Consider the following 16,149-nt stretch of genomic DNA (forward strand, 5'->3'; position numbering starts at 1 on the left):
CTCTTCCATATCCCCACACCTTCTTAGACAGGTGAACTGTTAGTCACTTTCTGTGAAGGTTTAATGTTTTGCAAATCTGAACCCTTAGGTATGCTGCTCTTAAACCACATTTGAACCTTTAAGACATCATTGCAGCAAATCTATCATACAAACTATATTGGGACTGAAAGGGTTAGTTGCAGTTATATAAGCCTCTGATTTGAGTTGTTTTCCAATACACCAGCATTGGAAAAGACAATAATACCATCATCAAGACCCATGTGTACAAGCCCGTTTGCATCTTTCACGTATTATGCAAATAAGATATTTTATTAAACATTTAAAGTAATTCATTCCCTCTCATATGTTTATGCTTTTATTAGCAGAACATAGCTGAGCCATTTTCAGTGCAGTCATTATTGTTTGTTCCTGCTCTCCACTCCACACATGCTTTCCCGTAGCTTAACAACCTTGTAGAAAATGCACTAGTCCATAGAATTACACAGAAGTCAGAAGAATAATAACAGAGATGACATTAAAAATAATAACTTACATTTTACAGTGGCCATGCCTTAAAGACCCACAATCAGTACCACACAAAGCACTCCTGCATGGTTGGATTCTGTATCCTTTGCTGCCAGATTACAGACACACACGTTATACTAATAGTGTTATTTCCTCTGATAACCACAGTAATTCATCAGAATATTTCTCCTTCTTCTTGAACAATTTTTTTCCCCAGTCTTCCTGCATTAAAATAAATTAAACAAATTTAGATCAGTTTTGGCTCAACTCTCTTATTACTTTGTCAAAGTCTTTTAGAGCAAACCTCAGACTTGGTTCTCCTTGTCCTCTGTGGCAACAGTCATTGCAAACATCATTAAGGATGTGAGGTCTCTCCCTTAATTAAGAACTAAAAGGTTTCATTTCCTAAAACAAAAGCATGTGGCAGGTTTTATTGATCTGGTCTATGTCGCCAGCTGAACACATTAGCAGGGGTTATTGATTACTCTAGCAGTAATGAGCTTTGTTCCTCATCAGGTAAAACACACATTCCTAAGATCTTTCCTAAAGAGGCCTGTATGTATATATGCATTCACAAAGATATAAAATGAAGGAGGTTTTTTAAGTCTTTATTGCCTATGTATCATTTTTTTAAATTTAACAGCAATCATTAGAAAGGTTATTTTCCAGTCATTATCTTGTTATAATTCTTTCTGAATGCTAATGATGCACTTAGGAATGAATTCAAAACCAAAAGAAGCACAGCATTATTTTTTTTTAACTGTAAGCACATATGGCTAATACTGCTTTTAATAACCCCCAGCAAAAGAACAGCCATTATACGTTAATAAGCAGCTGTGGTGAAGTACAACTTGGGTAAATAATTGCCTAATGCAACGCATAGGATCTCTCCCCAATTTTGAAAGAATAATTTCAGACTGATGACTGTCTTAGTTCATACCTTAACAAAAGTTAGTTCAAATTTGGATAAAGTTTTGCTATTTAAAAATAAGCTTCTTATATTCAATAGTACTTCTGTGGAGAAAAGACTTGATAGACAAAAAGGGGCCTAATAGTGTCTGGAAGCTGGAATTAGACAAGTTAAGATCAAGATGTGGACAAGAGAGACCATGCAATCAACAAAACTGGGCTGAAGGGAGGCCACCTCAAGTGTATGCACACAAATAAGAAGTAGCGAGAGGACATCATGATGGGGGAAACTCTCATACCCTTTCTGGGAAATCAGCACAAGCGGGTGTATCTTTGAACTGCTTTGTCATGGTTTAACCCCAGACAGCAACTAAGCACCACACAGCCACTTGCTCACTCTCCCCTGCCCCCGGTGGGATGGGGGAGAGAATCAGAATTTAAAAAGTAAAACCCGTGGGTTGAGATAAAGACAGTTTAATAGGACAGCAGAGGAAGAAATAATAATAATAATAATAATAATAATAATAATAATAATAATAATAATAGAATGTACAAAACAAGTGATGCACAATGCAATTGCTCACCACCCGCTGACTGATGCCCAGCCAGTCCTGAAGCAGCGATCACTGCCCCTGGTCAACTCCCCCCAGTTTATACACTGAGCATGACGCCATGTGGTATGGAATGGCCCTTTGGCCAGTTGGGGTCAGCTGTCCCAGCTGTGCCCCCTCCCAGCTTTTTATGTATCCAGCAGAGCGTGGAAAGCTGAAAAGTCCTTGACCAGTGTAAGCACTACTTAGCAACAACTCAAACATCAGTGTGCTATCAACATTATTCTCATACTAATCCAAAACACAGCACTATACCAGCTAGCAGGAAGAAAATTAACTCTATCCCAGCTGAAATGAGGACAGTATCCATCCCTTATTCTATACCATCTACATAATGCCCAGGTCCTACACTTTCCAGTACATTCCAATTAATCACGATCACTTTTCCTGTCTTTTGATATATATACACAGATATGATTCCCTTTGTCTATGGGCCATCCTTCTAAAATGTCCATTGAGCTCATTTAGTCTTTGACTTTGGGCTCCATCTTTCATAACAATCTTTCAGGGCAGGAGAGATGGTGTGTGGTGTTGGATTGTTGCATGCTGAAGCCAGTTCTGGTTTCATCATCGCTGCATTTTGCTCGGTTTCATCGAAGTTCATTCTTCACTAATCTGGGTGATCCTTATTGAAATACCTTATTGAAATACGGCATATAGCAACTATAGAGGTGATGACATACAGTTTTTTATAGCAATTAACATCATGCAGTTCAGTTCATTGGCTATTCTCATCCCCAACTATAGAGGTGATGACATACAGTTTTTTATAGCAATTAACATCATGCAGTTCAGTTCATTGGCTATTCTCATCCCAAATCAAATTCCCTTGAAGTACACATTGGACTTCCCCATCCTCCCGCATCAGCCACCAAGTGCACCCAGGTCCCTGAGCAAAAGCAATCCCACGAATGGGTTTTCCTTTGCCTGAGGCAGGAATAACCCAGACGGTCTTCCCCAGCATATTTTTTATGTGCACTACAGGGACTTTATCCCCCTCCGCAGTGCGTAAGACTTTTGATTGCACAGGGCCACCTTGATTGGCAGATCCCCTAGTGTTGACTAACCAGGTGGCCTTTGCTAAATGTGTATCCCAATGTTTGAATGTCCCACCACCCATTGCTCGCAGTGTAGTCTTTAACAGCTAATGTATCCTTCAATTTTCCCGGAGGCTGGTGCATGATAGGGGATGTGATATACCCACTCAATGCCATGCTCTTTGGCCCAGGTGTCTATGAGTTTTTTTGGAAATGAGTCCCATTGTCTGACTCAATTCTTTCTGGGGTGCCATGTCACCATAGGACTTGCTTTTCAAGGCCCAGGATAGTGTTCTAGGCAGTGGCATGGGGCATGGGATATGTTTCCAGCCATCCGGTGGTTGCTTCAATACCATTGTAAGCACATGGTGGGTTTGTGGGAGCGTGATATAATCAATCTGCCAGGCCTCCTCATACTTATATTTCAGCCATCGTTCTCCATACTAAAGAGACTTTAACTGCTTGGCTTGTTTGATTGCAGAGCATGTTTCACATTCATGGATAACCTGTGCAACAGTGTCCATGGTCAAGTCCATCCCTTGATCACGAGCCCATCTATATGTTGCATCTCTTCCTTGATGGCCTGAGGTGTCATGGGCCCACCGAGCTATAAATAATTCACCCTTATTTTGCCAGTCCAGATCCACCTGAACCGCTTCAAGCTTAGCAGCCTGATCCACCTGCTGGTTGTTCTGATGTTCTTCAGTGGCCCAACCCTTGGGTATGTGAGCATCTATGTGATGTACTTTTACAGCCAGGTTCTCTACCTGGGCAGTAATATCTTGCCATAATGCGGCAGCCCAGATGGGTTTACCTCTGCGCTGCCAATTGCTCTGCTTCCATTACCTGTTTTATAACATTACCATCATGATGTACAGTTATTAGGATCTTTTTAGCTTCTGCCTTAGCATTTTCTAACAGATGCTTTAAAGTTACATGCTCTAACATTTCTTTTACAAGTGACAAATCCATGCCGACGGAGATCAGGGTTATACTACGATACAAGGTATAGTTTCTGATTAGCAAATGGCTAGTAAACACAGGCGGTTTATACACAAAATCACAGCCTCTAGTAATAGCTACATTGCAAGCACACATATTCAAATCATTAAATACAGTCTGATTATAAATTTCATTTCTTTGCACATATTTACACATCGTTCTAAAACACACTCACCCTTTCCCTACATATGCTAACACAGTTTTATTACTGCTCTGGGGATTAATCTCAAAATGACACACCCCTTCTTTGGTGTCAAAGCAAACATCACTCGCCTTAAGGGCATCATCTTCACATATGAATCCCAGCCTCCTTTCCAAAGTGCAGGCTTCCAAATCTACCGATTGCCATTTCCCATCAGACACCCTCACCCACATGCGATGGTCCAGGGGGTAGGCCATGGACCTGTTTGTGTTAACACCCAGGCCCATGATGGGGTAAACCTTTTCAATATGGGCCTCCGCCATAGTCAGGACGTGAGCGATGACTGCATTGAGGACTTGGTCATGGGTGAAGCTGATGAGCCTCCACCAGGCTTGGAGCTGCCGCTCCTCTGTGGCTGCATCCCACACAATCTTTCGGATCTCGGTGGGGAGGATGCTATTGTCACCGTCTCTCAGGATACCTGCAACAACACTCTGCACCCACATCTGTACCTGGATGCAACTAAGAGCAAGAGAGACGTTATTTTATTTGATGCCCAGTGCTTACAACAGCACCTGGTGGTCTTTCTCGCTTATTTGTTCCCAGGTGGGCAACACCCCGACATGAGCCACTGCCCATCCCAAGGCTGGCCAGGGATGAATTCAGGGGGTTGAGGAGGCCCTGCATGCCCAAGGTGACAACCTCCAACTTGTTGGCCAAGACCTCAAGGTTCATGCTGTTGAGGACTCCCAGCCTGGCACCTCCTCCTCCTAGTGCAGTGGCCAGCAGGTCTCTCCTGGCTTGGGTCCCCTGGATGGAGTGGCTGTGGAGCCATGCCAGCTAGCCGGTGTTAAGGGTGGATAAGAAGGGAGTACAGTGCAGTCTGATGGATGCAATGTTAATGGTGGACAGGGACAACACCACTTTCTTCAGTGACTGAACAGGCCTGGTCAACAGCTCTTGGATGTGATTTTGCTTGACCACATAAGGGCCTATTTTGGAAACAAAGGGCCACAAGACAGCAATGATAGTAAACTCTTTTTTAAATCCTTCAGGGCCTCCTATCCACCACTTTCTTCCAAGCTGAGGGGATATTTCTATGCTCAGGTTTCCTTGACACCACACCTGGAGGTTTATGAACAGGTGTGGGCAGAGTCCATAATCCTGATTATACCATGAAGCCTCCATGCCTAATTCAGATCTCTTAAGAATTTTGCTTTCACAGAGGCAGTTTACTGACACAACCCACTTGCAGCCATGAGGGGCAGCAATAGTCATGGGGGTACCATCAATTTGCATCGGGTTGGTTATAATTTCTTGGGAGTATTTAATTTCCAGTTTTACTTGGTTCCAGACTTGAGCATATTGGGCTGCATGTCAGGCCAAAAAATGTCACTTTGAGATCTTAATGGCAGCAAAGGAGCACGTCGTGGTGCTAATCTTGAATTTAAAGGACAGCCCCACGCTGCTGTGTGTCCAGAGGCAGACCACAAAGTCTGGCTGGACCAAAGTAAAATTGCACCAACAGACTTGGACATGTGTGCTGGTTTTGGCTGGGATAGAGTTAATTTTCTTTATAGTAGCTAGTATGGGGCTATGTTTTGGATTTGTGCTGAAAACAAGGTTGATAACACACTGATGTTTTAGCTGTTGCTATGTAGTGCTTATACTAAATCAATACTTTTCAGCTTCCCATGCTCTGCCAGGTGCAGAAGAAGTTGGGAGGGGACACAGCTGGGACAGCTGACCCCAACTGACCAAAGGGATATTCCATATCGTATGACATCATGCTCAGTATATAAAGCTGGGGAAGAAGAAGGAAGGGGGAGACATTCGGAGTGATGGTGTTTGTCTTCCCAAGTAACCATTACGTGTGATGGAGCCCTGCTTTCCTGGAGATGGCTGAACACCTGCCTGCCCATGGGAAGGAGTGAATAAATTCCTTGTTTTTCTTTGCTTGCATGCATGGCTTTTGCTTTCCCTATTAAACTGTCTTTATCTAAATCCATGAGTTTTCTCACTTTTATCCTTCTGATTCTCACCCCCATCCCACTGAGAGGGAGTGAGCGAGTGGCTGTGTGGTGTTCAGTTGCCAGCTGGGGTTAAACCAGGATGGTATGTTAATAATGTTTGTTAGTGACTGCTAATTTAGAAGCATTGTTAACATATGGAAAGATCAGAATGTATTTTACAGAGGAAAACAAGGATGACAGAAAAAAATTGTGAAATATAATAATTTAGTGCATATGGCCATGCACCTATCTCTTGATTTATCTCAATTTAGACAGGTCTGGGCGCTAGTTATTGTAGGTTAATTCTACAGTCATTTGAGAGAAACAGACACCTCCAGACTGAGATACAGAATCCCAAGTGAATGAGTTGTTTTCTGGGGGAGCCTTTCATTGACTGTAAATTGTGTTTGAAGAGTGACTCATTATGACTAGGCCTATCTTACAGGATTAATGAAATATATTTTGGCCATAAACTGGAAGCTCATCAGTTGAACTTTGCAAAACTTTACTGGTACAGAATTACATTTAATCTACTTCAACAGTTCAAAGCAGTTAGCCCTCTGTATCACCCTTAAACAGCTGCAGCAGTTCTGATGTCTGCTGAAATTGTAAATTATTTTCTCTTTTTTGGCTTAGCATCCTAATATTCCTATTAAATATGCCCTGCTCAGTGATGCGATTACACAATAATTTGTTTTTTCCCAGTGAAAACCTGTCAGCATTTGCTTGACAACTTTTAATTGGTACTTTGCAAATCTGACCATAATGGGAAGTTTTCCAGCGTTAGCTTTATCTCAGCAAACATCCACACATATGATTTAGTGAAGCAATGAAAGGCCCAAAAATCTTTTTAATTCCCTATATTCCAAGTCCATTTGAGGAACAGAAAACACAATACAGGCCCTAGAAGTAACTGTGTGAGTGTCAGTAGTTTTAGAGTCTAACTATGACTAAAACACTTCTGCATATTAGGGATAATTCTAATTTATCTGCATTATGAGAGAGACAGAGAAAGGAATCCTACATTTTTAGACAACTGGAGGATGGTGATGAGCCACCATCATGACAAAGTCATCATAATGACAAATCCTTGACTGTACCAATAACATCATATTTTTCCCACACTATACGAGATATGAGTCAGCAATCACAGATTTCATCTGGAATATTGCATACCCTAGTCATTCAGTATACATCTACATTGCCAACTATAACACAGTCAGGAACAAGTTTAAGTGCCAGACTTGGTTATCCACACTGCTTAACTGTCAGCTCACTGTCTGGATCTGTCCTGGACCACTCCAGCAATATTTCCACAAGATAGGTCCATTCCTGTTCAGGGGACAATGTCATCCAGGTTCTGTCTCCATAAGGCAATATAAATACAACCACACAAGGCCTGCCTGACACCATTCTCTGTAGTCTTACAATATTATCCAAACCAGTTTTGTACCTTTGAGTACTCTTACATAGGCCATACACCAGGGCATAGAAGCCATATTCTCATTTTCATGCTATAAAAACTTTTCCCTAGAAACTGCAATATAATCCTTGCATTATTTCAGACACTTTGAAATTATCCCCACTACCACCACTGCCACACATGCTAATAATTTTATATCTTAGAGGCACTAGCTGGGCATGAAGATGCCAAGGGCTGGTGTACGCCTGTGGATGTAGCCAGCCTGCTGGGGACGGGCTCTCCTTGGCACAGCATGGACATGAGCAGATCGGTTCTACCTGGCATCAGGGCCAGGGGCTGCTCCTTGTCTTTCTTTTATTCATTAGAATAGACATATCCTTAGGCTCCAGAAAGATTAATTCAGACAGATAGACCAAGAAAGACAAATAGATTGGGGATTTGGACTTCCTGTTTTACAAGAAAAGACAAAAAATTTGTTAAAACACATTAATTCCCAGAGGGCACATAACTATTGCCTATAAACATATCTGTGGAGCGAGTACTAGAGAATGAGAATTATTTTGGAGCTGATCCAATGTTTTCCAACCTTTTCCAGTTTGTAGACATCTAACATTTTTTTAGGAGCTTTTGATGGCTTGAGAAAAATCACATAGGTGTTACTCTTTACATGGAATATAAACTGGCTTTTCTCTGATTCCCTTTACAGTCTCTTTCAAAGTAGTCCACAGACACACAGGGGTCTGCGGACACAGGGAGAAAACCTCTAAACCTCTCATCAACAGAAGAACTGAGTGATCCAGAAATAAAGTTAGGGTGGGAAATAGGAAAATGTTTCTATTTTTTAGAGCACTGAGGTTCTGGAATGTATTTTAAACATGAGGAGTAGGCTCAAATTTAATATTATAAAGACTATTATGAAATAAATTATTTCACAAAACCATTGTGATACCTAGGGACTGGATTGAGGAAGGCATTAATGTTCCTTATGGTGCAGAGAAACTTTTTAGTAAACTGTGTTCCTCTGACATAGTCAAATAATCTAGTAGTTCAGAAAGACAAAATTATTTCCCTGTATAAAAAAACAACTGTGAAGTACAGTTTAAAATTAATTATCAGATCATAATTATAATTAAAAAACTTTATTTTCAAATATAATTCTAGATCACTCATGCCATGCTGACATCCTGCTTCTTATCTAACTTGTGGGCTAAAAAAGAATGTCTTCTATGAACAGAATAAGTAAGTCTCTGTCACAAAATAAAATACAAAACCTATGACATTCTAATTAAAACAGAAACTCATGAACTCATATTCCTCAAATAAATGTGAGAAATCCACATTGCATACTACTACATTGTATCTTAGGATTGTTTATTTCTTTTGTAAGGACAAATGTAAGATATTACTGATTCAGTGCAACTCTAAAGTTTTACAGTTCAGTTCATTTAAGCACTACAGACTTTAAATTTTCATTTTTGGATAGTCCTCACTGGTCCCTTGCACAGAGTCCAGAGTTGTAACATCTTCTGGCTCAGCCAAGTATGCCAGATCTGCACCACAGTCTGAGTGGGGAATCCCAGGAAACACCACAGTCTAGATGCAGCCTCAAAAAATTAGCAGTAGAAGGATGTTGCACAAGAATGAATCCATAATAAACAGTACTAAGTGAAATTCAACTTTTAGAAGACAAAAAATTCAAACTTTTTTTAGTCTCAAAATAGGAAGGAGGAGATAAATTCAAAACAATTTTTTGGAATGGAAATTCTTTTAAATAACCTAATTCTGGTATTTTAACTGAAATGAAAAATCTGTGTATTCCCAAATCCAAATTCGCTGTAAAAATGAAGATGGGATTCATCAAGCCTAATTTTAGTCTTCATCTGACTCATTTTATGTTCCTTCTGTAGATGATAGAAGTAAGCAATGCTAGGGAGCAGTTCCTTTGGTTTATTCTAAATACCTACAAGATGAGAGCCTAAAGTATTTTTTGTTTGTTTTTTCCCCTCCGTATTTGACTATAAAACGAACCCAAAGGGACCAGTTCACTGTAGTCACACCCAGCACACATATCTAAAGGTGGCTGATATGGATCCAGCTATTTCTCACACGTCTGTTCAATACTAAACTGCATTTTTCTATACAGGATCAGGGCACAACAGTGACTGCAATATGGAAGCAACAGGTTCTTGCTGTAGACAGAGAGCCTTATCCAAAGCATACCTGTCATGTGGCAGTGATTGTGGACTCAATCCCCATGAATGACAGGAAACATGGTTTACTGTTTTGCTAAAATGATAATAAAATTAAGTCAGATTGGTAAAATTAAATACTCCTGTTTAGGTAATGTATTTAATTTTCCAACACAAATGCTGAAATAAGAAATATGCTTTTAAAGACCTACAGTTTTTAGAAAACTGCAATTGTTTGTGTATATAAAATTATCTTTATGGAAAACTCCCAACTAGATCTGGAAATTCATGTTGGGTTCCCTCCCAAGCTAGGAGCTGAACACCCACATAGCTCCTTACTCAGTGCCTCCCTCAATGGTATGGGGGAGAATGTAAAGAGCAAAAGTGAAAAAAACTCTTGGGTCAGGATAAAGATAGTTTAATAAGTGAGGGAAAGAGGGGAAAAAAAAATAAGCAGTGATGCAAAGGCAGTCACTCACCACCTCACTCACCTAGACTGATGACTAGCCAGTGTCTGAGCAATGGCTACCTTGGAAGACAAAAATCCCTTCACCCTATTTTTGTCACTGAGCATGACGTCATATGGTATGGGACATGCCTTCATCCATTTTGGGTCACCCGTCCCTGCTGTGTCCCATCACAGTTTCTTGCTCACCTCCAGCTTACTCACTCAGGAGAAGGGTGGCAGAGTAAGAAAAAGGGAAAGCCTTGTTACTGTACTGCCACTGTTCAGCCACAGACAAAACACTGGTGTGTTATCAACACTGGTTTAGTCACAGAACCAGAACAAAGCATCACACAGGCTGCTACGAAGAAGGTTGACTCCATCCCAGACAGACACAGTACAAAGTTACACCATCATCCAAAGAGGTAATACTAATATAAAAGATGAAGATTTAATTTATCTCTACACTACTTACTGTTCAAAATATTTCCAATGCAACTATTTTCTGTCAGAAAATACTAATCAAGCTGTTTTGCATGAACACATATTTTGCTTTTTCCTAAGTTAAATTATTATGTTTCAATAACAAAAAACCTGTCCCTTTTCCCCGCATCGAAATATTTTTTTGGACTTCATTACTTCAACTTCTACAGTCAACAGTTTAGCATAGGCATAATATAAAAATATTTGCCCTGAAGCACCCAGGGCAAATAATTTGGAACTGAGCTCAAGCTCCCCATCTCATGGCAAGTATGTTTTGCATAATACATCATGCCTATGGAAATATCAGGCTTCCATTACCTATTTACCAGTTACTACTACTATTGTGCAATGCACTCCTGTCTCCAGTTTACTATTAGACTGACTATTGGGCACAAACTGAAACACATAAGGCTCCGTCTGAACGTTAGGGAACACTTTTTTTGTGAAGGTGACCAAGCACTGGCACAGGTTGCCCAGGGAGGTGATGAAGTCTCCATCCTTGGGGATATTCAAAAGCTGCCTGGATGCTGTCCTGAGCAACTGGCTCTAGGTATCCCTGCTGTAGCAGAGAGTTTGGACCAGATGACCTCCCGAGGTCCCTTCCAACCTCAACCATTCTGTGATTCTGTGACCTTAGAGAAAAATTATTTTGAATTGGATAGATCACTAACATTAATATTACAATGTGCAAAGTGCACAAAATTACAAAAGAACAATCTAAACAAATATATCTGCTTCCAATTAAGGAGTGTGCAGTTGTAGGAGTTATTGAAAATATTTGAAGTGTGACCCTTTCTATACTCATTTGCTCAAAGTGTTTTGACTGCTTTTTGGAAAATCGCTGAAGATAAAAGCTAACTGGCAAAATGTCAGAACAGTAAATTCCTACAATGTATTCTTCATTAGTGGATCAATTCGGAGGCCTGATAGACATGAGGTTGTAGCAGCTCCATACCCCCAGGTCCAACCAGCAGCAAGGCTGAGCTTGTATTCCCGGTAGACACACACACACGGAGCACATGTACACACCTCCCATATACATATACTCACAGACAGCTACACAGATCAACACAGACAAACAGAGCACTCACATAAACACCAACAGCACCAACAGTCTCATCCTGCTCCCCTTTTCTAGCCGAGCTAGATGAAGATCTTTGGTGGGGATATATATATATATACCTATGTAGAATGTGGACAGCTCCTGTAGCTGGGCTCAGACAGTCAGTCTGCCCAGTAGCTGCTCCTGGATCACAGTCTCCCCAGTTGCTGTCTCATGGACATACAAACCCTCAAGACCACAGCCCCACTCCAGCTGCAGGTACAGGCTGCCTCACTGGTGTGTACACACAGATACATACACACACACACAGACACTGTGGATCCCTCCAGTAACTGAGTTTAGACAACCAATCCATCCAGCCTCTGATCCTGGATCCTCTTGACTCCACTTGCCTCCTGCACAGAGATACACACCTCCCAGCGCACCCCCAGACCCCACGGTCTCTCCAGCAATTGGCCTGGACCCCTGGTCCCCCAGCTGCCAGGTCCTCCTGTGGTTGCACCCTCAGAGCCCCATTCCAGGCCCCAGCCCACATTACCTGTTCTTCATCTCATCCAGTGGGACCTTTCCTAGCACTCACACTCTAGTCGCTGGCACCATGGACACATGGACCACTCTGACTCACTCGGGAAAATAGCTAGGAACGGGTTCTGGAGAGAAGCCAGGACACACTGTGCTGGTCAGGCACAGAGCATGGCCAAGCAGGTGCACAGACCAGCCCCTGCTTGCACACAACCAGCTACTCTATCTACTTATCCCTCTATTTCCCCACTTGTTCCTCCCCAAACTACCTTGATCCCTCCCTTTGCCTGTCCTTGGTTTGTCCCTAAAACATGTAGTAAATCCTGTGAAATCCCGGAACGGCCTTCCACTGCACCCCATACGGAGCCCCATCCCCTTGATGGCAGTGACCCCTCAGTCTGTGGGGTGATGGAGATCCTCTCATGTTGGCTCGTGGTGACAGGTGTTCTCTGGCCCATGGGCTGCGGTTTCCCTGGGAGAGCCCTGTGGGGGCTGGTTGGGATCACCAGGACTCCTCCCTGCTCTTGTGCCACAGCATCCTTTGGAGGTGGGTGGATGAGCCTTTGGGGGGCTTGTCAGTCCCCTGTGATGCCCCAGAAACAGCTGAGTTGGGGTGTCACTGGGGCTCCCTATCTACCATTGTTCCTCAGGATGTGTAATTTTTTTCTACATAATGCAGTGCAATTCAAAATATGTTAAAATCATCTCTCAAAATATTTCTATGTCAACACCAAAAATAAACCCCAAACCCAGCAAGAAATAAATTAATACCTGGATCCAACATATTTTCTAGAAAACAATAAAAATTCTATTTATCTGAAACATTATCTACTGCCCTGAAGTAAAATTCAAATGTTTGTCAGATGGCAAATAATCATTTACAGTTTTATTACTGGTATCCTTTTCCCTGTAGATAAGCAACAGGCATCATTCTGTTTTTTTACATGGATGTCAAATCTAGGCTCATTTGTCAACTACATGTCTCAGCATATGAAATGTAACCACTAATCCATACAATACTGTGTGTTTCTGAAAATCATGGACTGAATACTTAGTAATGGTTGACTGCTCTTTTTTCTTAAGTGTCTAAAGGTTTCTGTAATTAGGAAAATATACCTCCTTACAAAGTTGAAAGCATTGAAAGCCCTAGACTAATTGTTTAAATTGGATAGCAGCATAGCTGCTTCAAAACATAGCAAAAAGAAGAAAAGAAATACATCATTTTTTACCAAGAATGGCAGGCTGATACTTAATTCCTTTTAAGTTGAAGTGCAGAATTTGGGAAAGACTTAAGGCACAGTCCAACCCTGCAGGTGCTCATGTGGTTTCCTCCTCTAGAACACAGCGCCTGCCCCAGTCCTGCACCCATGCTCCCCATGGCATCAGGAGGAGTCCACTGGGGACGAGTCCACTGGGGACTTGGGAAAAGTGAATTTTCCTCTTAGGTGTTCATATATGTAGCAGATCAACCACCAGGATGGGCTCCTCTCAGGTACGTAGCCCGTATGTCAGGGCTGAATTTACATCACTTGAATTCTCTGCTAACACTGCTGGTTTTGGACTTTAGCATTCTGAGAGGTAAGACAGACTGTAAAAACTTTGATGAAAATTGTGTTCCGCTGATCATATACATCTTAAATAGTTAAACCTAAAATTTGTATTGCTGTCTATAGTAGAAACATGCTACCTATTGAATTTTGTTTTCTGAGGAGATTTTGATACTATTCAATAGAAAGCAAAGGGATGAGTTGGTTTAATAACAAGTAGTTCTATCAGCAACAAACTAATTAAAATAAATTTATATCTGGAAAAAGATGCTTTTCTTAACATCTTCTGCTGGAGTTATATTAAGCTTTTGCTTCTCTATCTGGCCATACATTTTCATGAAACTTTTTGAAACTTTGTGGGTTTTAGTGTCCTTACCATTCCACTACTGTTAAGTTTGTCTGAAAAGCTGCACAAAGTTCAAAACTTCTGAAGAGAGCGGATACACAAAAAAAGAGCATGATTGTACAGGCTACTTCCTTCCAGAAAATAAAGCTAAAATTTAAATATGGAACATGTAAACAACTTTGCATTTCTGGAGGAAGGATAAACATACACCTGCTTTCTCCTCCAAATAGTACACAAACAGGAGGTGTTCAGAGGCACAGTACACCTGACCCTGAGCATCTATAATTTCTAACAAACCCATTCCTGAAAAATATTCTGGTACACATGGCCATCTGTTTCCAAATATCTGTGACATTAAAAAATCTGCTCTGCATTCTCAAAAATCTATAAAACTTTTACTGTATTTTATGAAATTTAATTCATTTTTAAAAATTTATTTTTATATTCACAACAAATATTGGGCAAAATAGCTTTGAAATATTTGGGAGTGTAATTTTTTTCTCTCTCTTATTTGTAAGTCAAGCATAATGACTTACCAGCTCATGGAGTTCTGAAAAAAATAATAAAAAAAAAGAATTAAACGCTGCAACACACAACTTTGAAGACCCTTACTCTATGTGCCTCAACTTCCTATCTATACGATGAACATGACATTAACTTTTTACTTTTCTGAGCCATGTTTAAAACACATATAATGAAGGCTGCTTCCACCTCTTGTATTCAACCCACATCAATAGAGCTGACCGACTAAAACTAGGGAAACAGCTTAGTATTGTCTCTCTTGTGGTTTAATTTTTGTTTAGGATGAGTAAAAAGTAAAAAAATAAGAGAACAGGAGCCCCATTATTGGTAACAATAAAAAGATCACCATTCTTTGCTCTAGAATTTTAGAAGAATAACATAAATAACGAGATAAAATCATAGGTATGATTTATTCTTTTTTTATTATTATTCAGTTACTTTATATCAACTTACTTTTCATCAGTAATATCAGAACTTTTAAGTGTATTCCTTTTTTTATAAACAGGGTCTGTTTATAGAAAGAATCAAAGGAACTGTTATAACATGATATAATATACAATATTAGATGTAATAGCATTCATTTGTTAATTTAGCTTCACAGACTAATTTTGCATGTAATTATACTGCTGTGTGGTTACAGTTTTCCATTATAGATATAGTTTGCTTTTAAGACCAAGCGTAATTATTTCTTGGGGTTTTTTTTGTAGAGGATTGAGGGCTGAGTGCTTTCACTTAATGTTATGGTGAATACAAAGAGCAGAGTTTCCCACAGGAGAGGTAGTTATGAGGCTGCGGCTGCACCACAGAGCTCTGCTGGGGTGCCCGTGTTAGTTAACAGCTTGCAAAACCCCTCCTTAGCACCTTGCTGGGATCGCACTGCAGAACCTCGGATAGAGATTCAGCCCCGCTAGCACAAACTGTGTCGCTGGCTTAGGGCCCGCCATCCCTGCAGCCCTGCGAGTTACTTACCCACTAGAACCAACCTCATCAGAACGCACCATGTTCCCTCTCTGATTGCAGCGTGATGACAGCAAAGGCAGTCCTTGGAAACAACTTTGTTTCTTACTCTTCACAAAAGTCCCAGAGATGCTGAACTGGGTTTTTTTTGTGTAGTTGGTTGGTTGGATTTTAATATAGAAGGAAATTCTAAAATACTGCTAAGATGATGATTTTGTTATGGCTTTTGTTCCTCTGCTTTCACAGACATAAGATTTTCTGTGAAGATGTATTTGGTAACTCTGATGACCCCTGAAAATGTAAGATCTGTGCTCCTGTTTAAAACTAAACCCCTTTCTTTTCACTGCTAACCATTACAGTTTGAGAGACTAATAATAACCCCAAAGTTTTAGTCAGCTTGATATTTGATTATGTTGCAATTCAGATATTTTTTTG

General features: G+C 40.7%; 1 pseudogene; it reads right to left on the reverse strand.

Moving 5' to 3' along the window:
* Positions 1 to 3,871: 3,871 nt before the first annotated feature.
* LOC140650330 (uncharacterized) lies at positions 3,872 to 15,758 on the reverse strand (annotated as a pseudogene).
* Between the last annotated feature and the right edge of the window lie 391 nt (positions 15,759 to 16,149).

Source organism: Ciconia boyciana, chromosome 1, assembly GCF_034638445.1.
Source record: "Ciconia boyciana chromosome 1, ASM3463844v1, whole genome shotgun sequence".
Taxonomy (NCBI): Eukaryota; Metazoa; Chordata; class Aves; order Ciconiiformes; family Ciconiidae; genus Ciconia; species Ciconia boyciana.